This window comes from Battus philenor, unplaced genomic scaffold, assembly GCF_028537555.1.
Source record: "Battus philenor isolate CCGP_79_NKW_IND1 unplaced genomic scaffold, ilBatPhil1.0.hap1 SCAF_3, whole genome shotgun sequence".
Taxonomy (NCBI): Eukaryota; Metazoa; Arthropoda; class Insecta; order Lepidoptera; family Papilionidae; genus Battus; species Battus philenor.
Genome location: NW_027181693.1, coordinates 7310734 through 7322264, shown reverse-complemented (window position 1 = coordinate 7322264; position 11531 = coordinate 7310734).

Sequence of the window (11531 nt, the reverse complement as noted above, 5' to 3'; positions counted from 1 at the left end):
CGAAAACTGTAAATAAAAGGGAAAGAAATGGAAGATACGTGAATATCACCTAAGCGATGCATGATGAATTACGCCTCGCATCCTCTTTCTAATAGAAGAATTTTGTGCTAACGTTGGGAACATTAAATGGCTTATTACATACAATTTATAACAAATGATGATTAATTGTTCAACATACGAACATTAGCATAAATGTACGTGAACGTTAGTATAAAGAGAATGGAACTTTATATTTTCTCATTTGGAATATTATAACATGAATGTGTGTACATAAATTTAAAGTTTTAAGTAAAACAAATAGTTACAAATAAAAATAAAAATAAATCAGTATTTGAACAGAACAATATTTCGTACTTTACATTAGGAACTTTGTAGTTATTAGTGCCGACAAACACAATTGTACCGAAGTGAGATTTATTGTTCCTAGCTCTCTAGTCTAGTAATAACTGCGAGAAAATAAACGCCAAGAAATATTTAACTTCATTGCAGTTCCAACTTAGTTCTAAAATTGTTTATATTGTAGTTTCCATTTGACCCAGTTTTTCAACTGTACTTTACTATAAAATCTTGAAGACTCTTTAATAAGGTATCAATAAATTCTTGAAACGAAATTACTGCGGTTCCTATTTTTCTCCGGATAGAATGAGATAAATAAATCATGGAATTAACTCCTGCAAGATTTTCAGGCGTTTTAAACTTTTGAATGCAAAACCGTTTATGAAAAACAATTTAAGAGTTCGTTGCGTAATTCACCTTGTGTACCTAGTATTATATATATATATATATAACCAACCCAGAAATTGAATTAACGAAGTACCGAAGCAGCTGTACCGCGTTATAGGAAAGTTGCATGAAGAGGGGGCCGGGGAAAAATGAGCGGAGCAGCCGATATTTTCCCTCGTCTCGTTGCGCGCATCTAAGACTCGATATTGCAATTTCGAATATACTAAGACGATGGTGCTCTATAAACCAGAACAAAGGAATACATAATTTGACGATTCCACCAGACTTAGTAGAAAAATAAAGAAGTATAAATTTGCAATAAAATAAAAATGTATGTGATCTGATCGATTTATATATTATTTTAGTCGTTAGAAAGAAAAGAGATAAGTTTTTGAGACAGTTATTTGTGACTATTAAAATGTTTACATAAAGGTTTTACGTTAAAAACACAGTTTTAATCAAATCGATTATTAATGTGAAGGGTGGCGAATCGTATTATTTTTATGCCACGCCTTTTTAAAATTCGATATTGATTCTAATAGCAAGTTTTAGGACTTATTAGGGACATTGAGAGAAAATAATTAGAAATAAAAGTGAAAACAAATGTTTTCAAATCCTCCTTTTAAATATAAAAAACCTTGTTTATTTATAAAGGTAAAAATAAACTAATACAATAAATAATCCATAAAATATACACAGCCACTGGTATCTTGGCGTAATTATGTCGGGAGATGATGAAGTACTCAAAATGCAATAAATTCGATCGTATATATGATTTTTATAGTTTTTTACTCTTATTACGAGAATTTAATAAAAATATATAAATAAATATTTGAAAAAACTAATTATTAAACGGTCATCATTTTAATTTATTTTTGTAACCAATACATTAAGTCCACCCTAAATTAACAAAACGAATGTTACTTTACTATAAAAAAATGTGAAGTACGAACATAAAACAACATACACAACAGTGTTTCCTGTTAAAATATGATGATTTAACAAACAACTATGAAAAATTACCCACGTAGCTCGAAGAGGTGACCGTCTGAAGCCACAGTGGGCGGCTCAACAGTCGTGTAACCGATTCGAGTGGCGACCACAAGTCAGCAGACGCGGCGTTGATAATTCCTCCACTAGGTTGACCGGCAACATAGTTAAGATCGCGAGAAATCGCTGGATGCAGGCAACGCAATACCGGCGATGCGATGGGAGGTGATCTTTGAGGGAGGCTTGTATCTTATAGTAGGCGTCTTTCGGTCATAAATGAAGAAAAATACTTATAAATTACGTACTAACTGCCCCTCGTAAAATTTCAGTTAGTTGATTAACCTCTACTTCGCCAAAGAAAAATTCTTACCAAATTTCAATTCTCCTAGAGGGAATAAGGACTAATATTTTTTTTTATTCGTTCTTAATTCGTAAATATTATAATTTTTTATACAGAAAATCGTAATAAAACCAATATTACAGTTTTATTCTATTGATTTAAATCTTTCAATAGTTAAAATTTTTTGTAAAATAAGCACCTGCTCTCAATTGCAGTTAAAAATAAAATACAGTTAGCTCGAATACTCATAGCAAGTTAAAGAAAAGCCGCAAAGCAATATAGTAAACAAAGTAAACCAATTTCCGTGCAGAAAAATAGCCAATTCCTGAGGCTGTTTCGCAAATTGCCACATAAAATTTCAACTACTAGGCGTCTTAATTGTGTAATAATCATAACATTATTTTATTTTTATACGCAAAAGATGTTATGCATAATTTTTCTTTCGGTGTTCCCTTATTACAATTTGAATATTTTGCTCGTATAAATATCACTTAATATTTACAAGTACCATTACATTAAATCAATGATATTTTCGGCATTTTGTAAGGTTATTTTATTTTTATACAGTGCTTTATTTTATTTTACCTTAACTTTGAAATTTGTTACTTACAGAAACATAACTTTTGCAAATTATTTAATATCTTTTTACGTTCAGAACCAGTTATAGAATAAATATCTTTATAACAATGAGAATTTTAAATGAAATTCGGGATGGACATAAAAATTGAAAAGACAATTTACTTTTAAGTTTATGTGAGCTTTCAATATAAGATTTTCTAGTTCAATTTCTTCCCAAACAGTTTCAGAAATAAGATCAATCGCCTGTGTCGAAATGGGACTTCGCAAATTGCGTTTTGTCTACTACTGTTAAATTAGAGCCGAAAAACTATTTTGTCTGCAGTGTTGACGTATATCCAACTAAAATATTTTTTTTTCTCTTTCTATGTCGAAAATTCTTTTGTTCACCTAAACTTGATCAGAGGATTTTCGTTTTTTATTAGTTTTTTAGGTTCCACTCTTCTTCAATAATAATGAATAAAATACATAATATGTCAAAGATTATATATACCACTACATGCATTGAAAGTAAAAGCTACTTTTTAAAAGGGAAATAAAGTGGTAAATAGTAATTAATCCATACGTCTCTATTTAACAAAACTTATTGTTTTGGATTAGTGTTGATGATAATGTAATGGCCAATTTATTTATAGATTAGGCTTATAAAAGTAATTATCTATATATAATTGAGGAAAGAAAAATGAAATGCTTTAACGGTGTTGGTTTTAGGTGTACTTTCTGAGATAACCAGAACCAGTAACTTTTAAACTTCTTTTTGATCGTTTATTTTCATTGCTGAAAGTAGCACCCTTCCTGTTAGGCTTTTCTGAGTGTTTCTGTTAGTGCTCATAATAACAAACTCTGAGCAAACTCTGGACGGGACTCATCCCGTAATCAACGGTACAAGAGTTTACTCATCGAGTTGGCGATTGCCCTCTTGATCTCTTTCCCCCTACTTTTTCTACGACAACCAGCTTATTCTCTGGTTGCCCCCGAGCTACGTGGCCTGAGTAGCCAAGAAATCACTTGTAGTAGATGGTGGATAGCCTGGTCTTTATACAAAGTTGATACGAAACAAATCTGTTGATTCTCCTGGCAGTCCACGGTACGGGTTATTTATTTATAAAATAAATTAGAATAATTTTTTTATGAAAAGTTATGAAAAAAATTCGAAAATAACGCTGTATAAATTAAACATTCCTCGAAGAAAACGTAAAAGCCTTATTCAACACATAGGCCTATTGATGGATATTATACTCATTTCCGAATTATCGACAAAGGATGTAGTAAGACTCCTCTTTAATCATTTCCTCATCGTTAAGAGGGACGTGATCAATAATATCAATTTTCTCGATTGTTTTCTATTTGTATGCCGGTTTTCTAAAACTGTTATAGAGTTCCGCACGATCATTTTGCACGCTACGTATATTCTGAATTGACGACAATATAAACCTCTTCAGTTATTCTGCGATATGGTCGAAGTACTTGACGATCCTACCCAAACAAACTGTATATAGTCGAGTATTTATTTTGAACTCCTTGAGGATATACGAATTAGTGTATCGCGCTGATTTTTGACATCACTCACATCATATCGAATGTGTCTATCCATTCGCTTATAGGCGACTTAAGCGTCCACGTTACACGAGAGAGTAGAAATATCGTGGAGATAACGGCTTGCGTTAGTTTCACTTTGGTTTTCCATTTTTTTATTTAAGCTTATGCTGTTTGCGCCCTCCGTATTACTTCAGCATAACAATATCCACCAGATATTATAAGTGAACCCAAGTAAACAAATTGGTTTACTGATCGGAGGCCTGTAGTAAGTAGTTTGTAGAAAGTCTGTTGCAGGTTCTTAACGATTGCTGTATCAAAATATTACTGTACTTATTTATTTTGATTAATGATGTATAACTTACTAGAAAAAACTTTGCTACTTTTTTTTCTTAGCTTGTGGACCTCCTGTTTCCACTAGCTCTATTTAAACAAAGCCTAAACCGGCTAAAACGTTAATAACATCAAACGCATTGCATGTACCTATATAAGCATTTTAAATATAATAAATATAATTTTTTATATAGTGTTATTATCCGAAACATTTTGAGGTAATTCCTTAAAACAAAAGATTTCTCAATAACCACTTTTATAATTTATATTTGTATATAAATTATAAAAGTAGTTAATATATTATATAGTCATGCTTTTGACTCTATCCATAATACAATAATTTTTCTGTTCACACATTTTGTTTTGTTAAAACAAACAAAGTTTCATTAAATCTATGGCAACTGGAGCTAATTGCCGACCGCTTTTTTACACCGTAAATGGAAAATATTGCAATCTAATTTTCCTTCCGCAAAGTGTTCTAGCGATGCAAAGCAATTAGTGCAAGTCAATTGGCAGATTAATGGAGATTTATTCCCCGTTAAGTTGTTAAATATTTTTATCTTATAATTTTTTTTAAACTTCTTGTTATTGACGTATTAGCTTCGTAGATATTTAGATTTTTTGGTTTAAAAGATAGCACTAAATGATTATATAAGTGAAAAGCTGGTTAAAAAATTTTAATACTAATTTTTATCGTATGCAAATATAAACATTTGACTTAAAATTTCCTTCAAAATTAAGGTTAAATATCCTATTCTCGGTTTGAGCTGAAAACTTTTATTAATGATATTTGATTTACAACTTAAAGCAATATTTGCTCAAATAAGTAGTTACGGGGACGTTGAGTTGTCTCACTGTGTACGCCCGACGCTTTCGAGGCTTCCTTGGAATTTCTTTCAAGCCTTATTGCACATACATCACGTCGAATCAGAGAATAGGGTGAGGAATGAAAGCCTCTTTATTTTTATAAATACCCCTCACGTACATGAAATGTGTAAACAACTACACATATATTTTTGTTACGTAATGACATCTAATAGGTCGTTTAAATAAAGCTTTTTATGCAATCCATAGAAATTATAGTGCAATCTTTTCAACGATAAGCATTATATTAAAATGTACTTTTAAATGGTATAAAAACGTTAAAGTAATTTTTTTAGTGATATTTGACAGTAAATTCATGGGAAGCTTTTGTAATATACAAATCAGAAATCCGCTTACATTTACTTGCTGTGAAACCTGAGCGAGTTGAAGTAGCGCCTATACAATCTCGTTAGAAATACGTGACGGACATTTTATATCGTTCTATTTATTTTTAAGATAAATTTAAGGTGATTTTAACAGGAAATACAGGTTATAACGATAATATAATACCAAATAAGTAATGTAATATAATAATAAAGTACGTGAAATAAAAATAGTATTTGAATAGCGCCTTGTTTTAGTTAACGAACCTATTGTATGTACAGGTTATAAAATTTTAAAAACAATGTTTATACATATATGTCTATAATATTTTTTCTAGTTATTGCCTATGGTTTACAAAAGAGTATAAATAAAATATATAAATATTAGAACAGTTTCTTATATATATACACAACTATATTTTTTATATTATTCATTTGTTGTAGTTGCTATTTATTTTTTTAGTCGAATGAATAAATATCTCTTATAATTTATACTTTTAACGTAAAAGTAATTTTGTACACGGTTTACAATTTTTGAAATAATAAAGTTCCGCTTGGATACTTACGTAAACAATTTTATTGCTATAATTCTTTAGGGATAAAGAAGTTTAAGGGAGTCCATGAATATGCTATTTCCTTTACTTTAATCTTGCGTACATTCGGTTTGATTTGTGATGAAGTGTTGAAATTAGTGATGAAGTATTAAATTGCTACAATATCCATAGATATAAATATAATAAGCAATAAGAAAGGAATTTCAACCCATTAATATTTCCGTTTAATGAATAAGCAAATTTAAATAATAAGTATTAGGTAGTCTGTGCCGGATTTCATTGAAAAATGTCTGTAATTTTCCCGCATAAAGTTGTTTCAATTTCGAATCCAAATCTCTTTATCGTTGTGTATTCAGAGACTCTACCACACTCTCTTTTACGAATAAAATTTATTACAACTGGTAATGTTAGTACTAAATTTTGAGGGATTAACTGATTAAATTTTTTATCATCGTAAGGTCAAAATAAAATTATTAGAATATGAAAAATTTAAAACATTCACATTTTACTAGTAATATTTTTTTACTTGTTCCATAATGTATGTAATATTATGCATAATATTATTGTAAACAAGAGAATATTTTAATTTCTTTCTGAAGAGCGCCGTAGGTAGTGACATTCTTTGGACGTAATAACTACTGCGTCAAACTCACGAACGCAATGCGGTGATGGAAAGAAATTTATAAATTTAGAAAGTATTTTGGTGTATTATGAATATACAAATAAATTTTAAAAATAGTCATTAATAAAAGAAGTGTCTTAATAGTCAAGACAAGGCCTGTTGTTTATTAAGTTTATTTATTTACGATACAAGTAAACATTTTAAATAAATCTTTTTCTTTTCTTATTTTTTTTTAAATACGTAAATGAAATACAAAATAAATAAAAAATCGCATTACGCAAACCTTGTTGGTTTATTTAAAATGCGTGGTTGTTTTGCGATGTGTGCAATTTCAATAAATATTGAAAAAAAACTTTCACTACACAAAGAAAGTACAGAACTCTTTACTCAAGAACGTTATAAAAGTATATAAACAATAGTAAAATAACACGTTTCAGAATATATTTGAGATATGTTTTTATTTTATATATTTTCAATATAACATATTAAGTCAACTTAGATCAAAAAAATGGAATCAGTTCTAAAGACCGATTTAATAATGATTCAACGAATATAGCGAATAAAATATGTATATATTTAGGAAAGGAGTTCTAATTTACTTTAAATATTTATATATTCAAAATACTTTATGCGTATATGGTAAATTTTCATTGTTATCAAACAGTCTTGAGTTAAATAAAGTAGAACCCGTGTTCATTTTGCATAATTGTTAACGCTGAAACATAATCTACTGTAAGGGTTACTTTCGTTTTCTTTGTAATGTACGAGTATGTATCTTTTAGTTCGATGTGAATGTGTGTGGTCGTCGGAAGACGTTGAGTACTGCTCAATGGCAAGAGATGTCTATTTACAACAGTGGGTGTCCTAAGACCGAAATCATGAAGATGATGTGATTGTTATTTATATGTACAACATGTGTACAGACATACTGTGTGAGAAAATTATTAAATTCCATTTATTATAAAGCTTCAGGGGACGTCTGACGAAAAGCAAATACTGTAGAAATGTAGTCAAGTATAGAAATAACATTTTGCCTTTTGGTTAATAATTTACAACGCTGTCGGCGACGCTTTTATTACAGTAAAATGTGCTACAAATATTGCCCCATTTTCATTTTTCGATCTTACTGTTTTGTATTAATTTTTAAGTAGCGTAATTAAGTGTTGGTGAAATCTCTTTTACATAAACTATTTTAAAGTATGTTTGCCACACTCACTTTCTTACATTTAATTCTTACACTTTCGTTTTTCTTCAAAATGTTTTCTCCGCTATTTATTCTTATCTTAAGATACTAAAAGCGAACAATCGGATACTGACCCACTACAGCTCGATTTACTTTTAAAACCTTTTATTTTGCGGAATAGAACAGTAATTCTCGAGGAGTTTCTTCTGTTCCACAATTGCTTTTAAATTGGCCCGTTTATTTTCTTTTCAAATTGTATCAGATTAGTTTATATTTATATCAATGAAATGTTTAAAAAACTACAGATATTCTGTAAAAAAGAGAAAAATGTTTACGCATACACATACACACTTAAAACTCGTTTTCCTTAAATCGTTTAATTTATATGTTGATCTAAATAAATTTTTTGTTTGACCGAATATAATTAAAAAAAATTCGACATGCATTTTGTTACGTTACAATTGTCACATAATGCAAAAAATGCTAGATTTAACTGAAAAGTACTGAACTGAACTCTATGTAGCTGAAAGTTTCTCTGAGGTTTTTTTCTTGAACTAGTCCGAATACTTAATGAAATAAATTAGTAAGAAGTGCTTGGGTAGAAGGTTTAGGTAATTGCTTTGTGAGTTACGAGTACAGGTGTTTTGTAATTTTGTCTAATTTGCCATTGAACAAACACTAAACGACTAATAGAGTTGAATTTAGTTTAAAGTTTTTGTCAAGACATTTACATCTTCATCGAGTTTAATCTAACGCCGTAGGAGTCTCTAACTCCTCAAACAACTTATTTATAGTAAATAAGCTCGTGCGCTCTAATAGAAGCTTCTGACAGGTTGATTATAATGCAACCGCAACTGCTGTATCGTGCTTTATACAGCCATACCCCCCGTATCGAGCGCCACATTCCTTCATTACGCCGTCAACGTTCGAAAGCAGTTCCAATGTTCTGTTCTCCTGCTCTGTACAGCGATTCCGGAAGTACTGTACCAAATCCACTGCAGGGCGCGGATTATTTTGGAGTTATTGAGCGCATGAGCCTCCTAGAGAAGAAACAAGGCTTAGGCTTCGACTGTCGCTGGAAATGTGTTTATTATTTTGATAATAAGGTGTCGAAAAATGCCGAACCACCGTCCTGCTATTAAAAGAAAATTCACATAATTAGTACAACATTTTATACTACATTATTTACATTATACATTATTTATTATTACATTATACATTAGCGCTGGGAGAAGTCACTAGCGACGCTTCTTACATTACAGGACTTGTGCGTCATGCACAAACAATAACAACGAATTTGTATAAATTCGTTATAAAAATCTTTCATAATTATCATACTTTGATTAGTTAATTATATCTAGTAGTAGTTTAAAGTAAAAAATTTAATAAACACATATTCTTTTTAGCCGATAAACGCCCACTGCAAGGTCAACCCCACCAAAGATCGCCGTGATCCAGTCTTGAGCTGAGATCAATTCAGAAATGAGGAGATACACAGAGGAACCAAAGTCAAGGACGTAGCTAGAACTGCTCGTCTGAATTGGCGGCGGGCGGAGTGCATCACTCGTGCAGCGATCAATCGTTGGGGCCGAAAGGTCTTCGGGTGGCCTCCACGAGTCGATCGGCATAGATAGGTCCTACTATTAGACGGACCAACGACATAATTCAAGTCACCAGAAGTTGCTTGATACAACATATTTAATATCGTTTTTATGTAAAATATTTATTTTAATTGATCTTACGTTTATATCGATTAAGTGTTGATATTTGTAAAAAATACCACAATTGCAACAAAATTATTATTTTAATAATGATTTTAACAAACACTTATAAGAAAACAGTAACGTACAACTGTCTGGAAATTGCTTAAATTTTATTGTGCGAATGCTATTCAATGGCCATAAAAGAAGACCCAGCGGCTATAAGACGTTCATTAAAATGGCTTTTACGATCTCTTTACCAATCTATCTCTGTTTTTATATGATTAAAATTGGTTAGAAAGTAAAGTCAAAGGTATAAATATGTTTATTTTATTGAATATTAAAAAAAAAACTCGTTTTAAATAATATCATAAAAAACTGATAATTTACAATTAGTTGAATTTTTTTTCCTGCAATAGCAACCACTATTGCTTAGACTGTTTTCAATGTTCTGCACATACATCTTCATTTTTTCTAATATATATTTTAATCTTTACATATTTGCAAAATAACATATTTAGTCGACTTAAATCAGATGTAAATATTTCTATTCAATTTCTATTGGATTTATCAACAAACATCGCTAATAAAATATGCGGAGTAAAATTTTACGAATTTAAATTTAATTTACATGTAATATATTCGGAATATTTTATGTAGCAATAAGAAGAATTAATAGTAAAATATATTCAACTCTTAGGACTACTGTTGTTTGGTTTTATGTCATATTTTTTAATCTTCGTATTTTTAATGTTGTCTGTTGTCGTTGGAAGATGCTGACTGCTTCCAATCTGTCCAATTGGAAATCTATGGGGGAGAGAGTATATAAAATTATGATGACATGATTGTTATTAATATGTATAAAGTATATATGTTTGTGTAAGAAAAAGATTATGTGATTTAGTAGAGCTTCTTTGCTATGTTCTTCTTTACTTCTTTTCAGCCGATGGATACCAACTGCAAGGCATAAGCCTACTCCAAAAATCGCCACGATGACCGGTTTTGCGCTGTACGCACCAATCGACTTCCCGCGACTTTAATTATGTCATCAGTCCACCTTTGCTATATATTAATAGATTAGGAAGTCCAATGAAAATCAAATAAAATAGACATGTTAAATATTTTTTTTTTCCTGAATTTCAAATACTTTGTGAAATAATAACATCTGTTTGTATCAAAATCTTTTTCTTTATCTAAAACTCTTCATTATAATCTAACACTGCAATCCAATGTTATTACGACCGAATCCACTCTAAGACAAGATGTACTTAGTTTAGAGTAAAAGTTCCTGTTTAACAAAACGTTAAGCAGCAAGTTTTGTTGTAAATTTTGCTTTATGGAAATAAAAAATAATTATTATTATAACTCAAATTCTAAGGAAATTGATTCAATATTTATTTTAAATTTAATTATGTACATAGGTAAAGATCAGCCCTTTGACAATTAATAATTTCTTGACTAGTAGTAGTAGCGTAGCGTAGACTAGGTAACCCTAATTACCTAGGTACTTTGATCTAGCACCGCAAGTTTATGAGGTGTCTTATTTCTTGGTTGCTCTTCTAAGGTCGTTACCCGGCAACCTTTTTCACTCTAAATTCTAATTAATATGTCTCCACGAGTTGCTTTATTGCGTTTAACAAAACGACAAATTCTTATAAATAACACGACTCCTTTGACCAATTTTTCAAAATTACGTGAGTTCGTTTTACATTTATTAATATTGTTTGGTGCGCTTTAACTTATTCAATCACTTGACATGTTCTTATAGAGCAGAGTAAATAGTTACT